General features: G+C 37.0%; 1 pseudogene; it reads right to left on the reverse strand.

Moving 5' to 3' along the window:
• Positions 1-2,320: 2,320 nt before the first annotated feature.
• LOC149230767 (heat shock 70 kDa protein 4-like) lies at positions 2,321-4,300 on the reverse strand (annotated as a pseudogene).
• Between the last annotated feature and the right edge of the window lie 1,968 nt (positions 4,301-6,268).

The following is a 6,268-nucleotide window of genomic DNA, read 5'->3' on the forward strand; positions in this document are numbered from 1 at the left end:
CTTGCACTTTTGCACTCTCCTTGGCCTAATGATCTTCTCCTTATATAGATTTAGGCCTCTCTCAATACCATGGTCCAAAATGATGTAGAACCAATACCTGGGGTCAATACCTTAGACCAAATACCGAAATACCATGGACCAAATACCACAGACCAAAACTTAGTTCTTCAACATGTACGCGTCTTTTCTTGCGTGAAAGTGTGTGTATACGCATACACGCCTTTTGTTCTGTTAACCCGCGTGTATACACACTTTCATCAAGGTTAACCTGCGTATACCTCTCTCTAATCATTAATTCTTTCCTCTTGACCTGCTGCATTATGATTTGTCATCTGAGTGAGTTGCCATCAAGGAAAACACTTATATCATACCTCTGAGTGAGTTGCCATCAAGAACAACACCTGTAACATAATGCCAATAGGGATCTCTCCACCCCCCCGTATGTATCTGTCATTTCTTTCTTTTTAGTAGTTTTATGTATGTCGCTCATACTGTGTTTGTCAGAATTTACAGGTTTCAGGCCCTAGGGTTTGGACATTCCCATGGCGCGGAGCATCTATATAAAAATGCTAAATTACAATACACTGATAGGTTTTACACTATTAATGAATGAATAATAATCAAAATAATAAGATGTTTGTAATACGAATAAATATATAAAATTTCATATTCACAAATCAAGGTACTATAGAAATTTATGATAGGACCTCTATAAAGGACTAGCTACTATGTAGCCCTTGTTTCATAATAATAAAAAATTCAAAATTCAAATTGGAGGAAACTTTGATCTAATATTGCATTTATTTAAAAAAATTAAACTAAAATTTTATTTATTTATTTATTTTATCTATATCTTCAAACTTGCATCAACTTTGAATATATAAACCTTTCATAAATACAAAAACAATACACGTTTTTTTTAAATAAATATAGTTTAGAGGTATACTTCATGAATAAATGACATTAACGAATGCCCACTTCCCTTGCAATTTTGATATGAAGTTTCATCTTTTCTTATTAGTTTAATTTTGATATGAAATATATCTTTTCTTGTTAATTTTCTTATTAGTTTTGTGAGACTTATTAGATTCAATCATATTAAATTCAATACTCAGTGCTTATTTAGAAACATATATTCCATAAATGAGTATACATTCCTAATGCTAAATTGCATGACTTGCATTTTCCAAAAAAATAATTGATATAGTGAGTACTTCAATTACTTATAGAGTAACCTCTCAATAAACTATGCTTTAACACAAAATACTACCTTACATAATAATAATAATAAACATTAAGAACTAGCAAATAAATTATACAAAATCTCAATGTTCAACCGAATATTAAAAAAAAAAAACTTAAAATAATACTTTAATTATAATTTGAATATTCAAACAGCCATAATTATAATCTGAATGTTTAATATAGTACTGCATGTGTTAAGCCTTTCTGGCAGCTACCCAGATAAGAATGATCAAATACAAATCAACATTAAAAAGTAACAAATAAATTATACAATATCTAAATGTTCAACCTCTAAAAAAAAATTACTTTAATTATAATCTGAATATTTAAAACAACAACAATAATTTATAATCTGAATATTTAATATAATACTGCAGGTACACCCTTTCTGACAGCGGCCCAGATAGGAATGATCAATTACAAATCAACCTCCGCTCACAACTCCTTTCAGCATTCTCATATTCAACATAGTAATACATGTAACCCAAAATCTATTTAATAAAGCACCCTAGCCTACCTAATATTAAAGAACAGAACTGAAAGCATGAACTTAGAACTTTATTAAAGAACAGAACTGAAAGCATGAACTTAGAACTTTCAAGATGATTTCAATCCCATGTAATTTATTAAAGAACAAAACTGAAAGCATGAACTTAGACCTTTCAAGATGATTTCAATCCCATGATATAATTACAGCATTGTCCCTTTCCTCAACATCTAAGAGTGTAGCAAAAATTATATATTAGCAGAAGTATTTTATTGCCCAGGCTAATATTTTGTTTTATAAATAAGTTTGTTTCTAAAAGTACTGCATAAATGTGCATAAATGTACTAGTGGAAGTACTCTTCATTAAGCAGGCTAATATTTTGTCTTATTGTATTAAAATGCTAATAAATTCAATTGAAAAACTGAAGTGATTCCCTTTAAAATCACAATCCATACCATTGATCATTCACAGACAAATTACAATATACAATATGATATAAGCATTGTAAATTTCGATATCTAACAAGTTTACATAGAGAAATGATTTAACAAACTCAAAAATGTAATATGGATGCTATCGCAGATGATTTAGAATTTCTTATCTATTTTTATAGATAATCTTTTAACTTTCTTCATTTTCTTTACCAAGTCATCCTTCTCTGCATTCGCATTTTCACTAAGCCATTCACCTACCTCTTCAAGACCTGCTTTGATGTTTTGAACATCTTTCTTCTTCATCTCTCCCCTCAGTTTTTCATTATTCAAGCTTTTCTTCACGTCGTAGATGTATTGATCCAGTGCATTCCTCAGTTTCACTGTTTCCTTCCACTCTTGATCTTCAATTTTGAGTTTCTCTGCCTCTGCAATCATTTTGGCAATCTCATCATCGCCCAACCTACTGCTGTCATTCGTCATGATCATCGCGTCCTTTATCCCACTAGTCTTATGCTCTGCTGACACCTTCACAATTCCGTTTGCATCGATCTCTAGGGTTTCAATAATTTCAACCTCGCCTCTCGGTGCACGCGGAAGTCCCTCCAAATCAAATTCGCCCAAAAGATTATTGTTTTCGACATTAGGCCTTTCCCCTTCATAGATGCTAACTGTCACATTTTCCTGATTGTCCGCTACAGTCACATATTTCTCCTCCCTTCTAACCGGAATTTGTGTATTTCTAGGGACCAATACGTCCATGGTATCCCCTCGAAGTGCAACTCCTAGACTAAGGGGAGTGACATCTCGAAGTATGAGCTTTGCTGTGTTGTCGCCATTCAACACCGCAGCCTGCACGGAAGCACCATAAACTACAGCTTCATCAGGATGGATGGACTTACACAACTCCATTTGGCCGTCGAAGAAAGCTTTAAGCAACTCCTGCACTTTGGGTATTCGCGTAGAACCTCCCACCAACACAACGTTGTCAATTTGGGATTTAGTCATTCCAGTATCCTCCAAGCACTTGGCAACAATTTCAATGCATTTTTCAAACAGATCCATGTTCATCTGCTCAAACTTTGCTCGCCTTATTTTAGAATGAAGGTCTTCGCCTTCTTGGAGACAGGGTACTTCAACGATGGCCTCCACAGAGGAAGACAGCTCTCTCTTGGCTCTCTCGCATGCACTGCGAAGCCTCCTAGCGCTCTTGCATTTGAAGATATGTCGATTTTGTATTTCCTTTGAAATTCCTGCACAAAATGGCTCACCATTCTGTTGTCAAAATCCTCGCCCCCTAGATGGGTATCTCCTCCGACCGCCTTGACTTCAATTTTGTGCTTTTTTATATTAAGCACAGCAACATCGAATGTTCCTCCACCCAAATCGAAGAGTTCTCCCCATCTTGTGATGCATAAGCTTTCCAGTCAAAGCCATATGCAATCGCAGCAGCTGTTGGCTCGTTCAATATTTGTAACACTTCAGAACCTGCTATCTTCCCGGCATCCTTAGTGGCTTGCCTCTGGGAATTGTTGTAATAAGCGGGAACGGTAATGACAGCCTTATTCACTTGACAACCCTGGTATGATTTGGCAATTTCTTTCATCTTAAGCAATACCATTGACGAGATTTCCTCGGCTGTAAAAGTTTTCTCTTCTTCCTTGGATGTTACCTGGATTAACCTGGATTATGGGCTTGTCATTGGATCCGCAAACAACAGCAAAAGGCCAGAGGCACCTATCAGCATGGACGGAGGAATCGGAGAAACGTCTGCCAATCAACCTCTTGGCATCAAAGATTGTATTTGCAGGGTTGGAAGCGACTTGATTCTTTGCAGGCTGTCCGATGAGGCGTTCATTTTGTGTGAAGGCAACCATGGAGGGAGTAGTCCCGTTTCCCTGTTCATTGGGAATGATATCCAGTCTGTCATGGTCACCACGCCAAATACCCACACAGCTGTAAGTGGTTCCGAGATCGATGCCGATAGTCTTAAGATTATGAGACAAAGCCATGGACGAAAAAATCAGGCTTGAAAACGGGCCAGAGGAAAGGCGTGGGGTATTAAAGAAAAAGGGGACGAGGGAAATATATAACGAAGCCGGAGTCTCCTGCCTATCCGATGAAATAAAATCATACGATATTATGATTTGGGCATATCAAGGTCGGCCCTTCGCTTTGCAACAATATTCAATTCTTCATAAGAAAGCAAGGTATAGTATCATCACTGGCCGATGGAGTATGAATCGACATGTCAAATCGCTCGTTTTGGGAGGCGCGGAGGATCAAACATGATATTCTTCCGTATTCATTGCATATCGGGGCCATTCATTCCACCATCAAACACAATGGCAAGGCCTATTTCTAACTCTAATCGGGGCCATTCATTCCACCATCAAACACAATGGCAAGGCCTATTTCTAACTCTATTTCTAACTCTATAGATCCATTAATGCTTCTTAAGAAACTCTAAAGACAGTGTTGGGAGAGGGGTTCTGACATCGGCTTTGGCTGTCAATCATTTCTCTCGCTAACAGATTCCGATTCCGTGCGTGCATGGTAACATACATGCCCATACATCATGATTTATTTTCCGGCGGTTTCAGTAGCTCTGACTGCAGCAGGCTCTGACAGGCTCCTCCGCTCCGACTTAGGCTCCACCACTGCTCCCGCTCTAACAGGCTCCTCCGCTCCGACTTAATCACTTGGATGTACTTAATGCAAGTGGATGTAGTTAATGAAAATGCACTGTCCACCTACACACATTCAACTAAACCTCCGCGTGCAAGATTTCAAACTCGCATTCCCGCTCAAAATTTCAAACTCACAGTCCCGCTTGAAATGAAATGTGAGAGGGTGGGTTGTGCCACGTAAATTTTTTAAATTGAAATGAGCATTGATTCTTTTCAGCTTCTTGGCATGGGACAATCAGGCATGCTTCCTGCTCTATTTGCTGTCAGATCAAGATATGGAACTCCTCTTCTGGCCATTATGTTTTCTGCTTCTGGAATTTCATTGAGTTTTCAAGAAATTGTAGCAGCTGAGAATTATCTCTATTGCTTTGGTATGTTTGTAGAGTTTGCTGCCTTTATATGTTTAAGAATCAAGAAGCTAGGATTTGCTCGGCCCTATAAAGTTCCTCTTGGGACTGTTGGAGTTATTCTCCTCTATCTAATACCTTCGTTGTTACTGGTTCTGGTGGTAGCAGTTGCTTCTTTTAAAGTCATGGCTGCGAGCATCAGCGCTGTTTTAATTGGGTTTGTATTGTGGCCTTGTCTTGAATTTGTGAAGAGTAAGAAATGGTTGAACTTTGTGACAGGGTCAGAGCTTTCATGTGATTTTCATGATATATTAGTGTCTGATGCGGGAGGTGGATCGCTGTCAATTGAAAATACACAACTTTACACAACTTTTCTGATAAAGTCCTTGATTTTGTACATTCTTGCGCATTGCAAAGAGGGCAAAGAATTGGAATATAGATATATCTCATTTGAGGACTTTGATTTTAGCCAAAGAACATATGGAATTTTTTGTCAAGATAAAATCCTCCAAACTCCTGGGAATCTTTGGGGGCTTAAATACAGTGGAAGGATGGACAAGGGCAGACCTTGTAATGCAGGGACTTCTTTCAATATGTTTTATATTTGAAGTAGATGCATGGCCAATAGGATAGTGAATCATTCATGTACTTTCCAGATCGACTCTCTATATATTTGAAAGAAGCTTATTTCATGATATTTAGTAGGTCTGAAATAGCACACATGGATTGTTTTTGCAGAATTGTAGGATTTGAACAATGCCATCAAGATATAGTTCTGATGAATTGGGCATTTGTTTCTGCTTATTTTGGAGGGGAAAACAACTATCAACCATTTACGTTTTTTCTCTGGAAAATGTTTTTATATTTTATAAAAAGATTAAGGATGTTTTTGGATTTCAGTATATAATAAGATTTGAAGTCAGGGTAGATAATAAGATTTGAAGTCATCATAAAAAACAATCAATATGAATTTAGTATGTCAAATGCTAGAATTGTAGTAGTATGTCAAATGTTAGAACTGTACTTGGATGGAAAAGATAATGGCATTTCTTCTAATCATCTAAACC

The sequence above is a fragment of the Pinus tabuliformis genome, chromosome J (genome assembly GCF_031772625.1).
Source record: "Pinus tabuliformis cultivar Carrire ecotype Pingquan chromosome J, CPIR1, whole genome shotgun sequence".
NCBI classification, from domain to species: Eukaryota; Viridiplantae; Streptophyta; class Pinopsida; order Pinales; family Pinaceae; genus Pinus; species Pinus tabuliformis.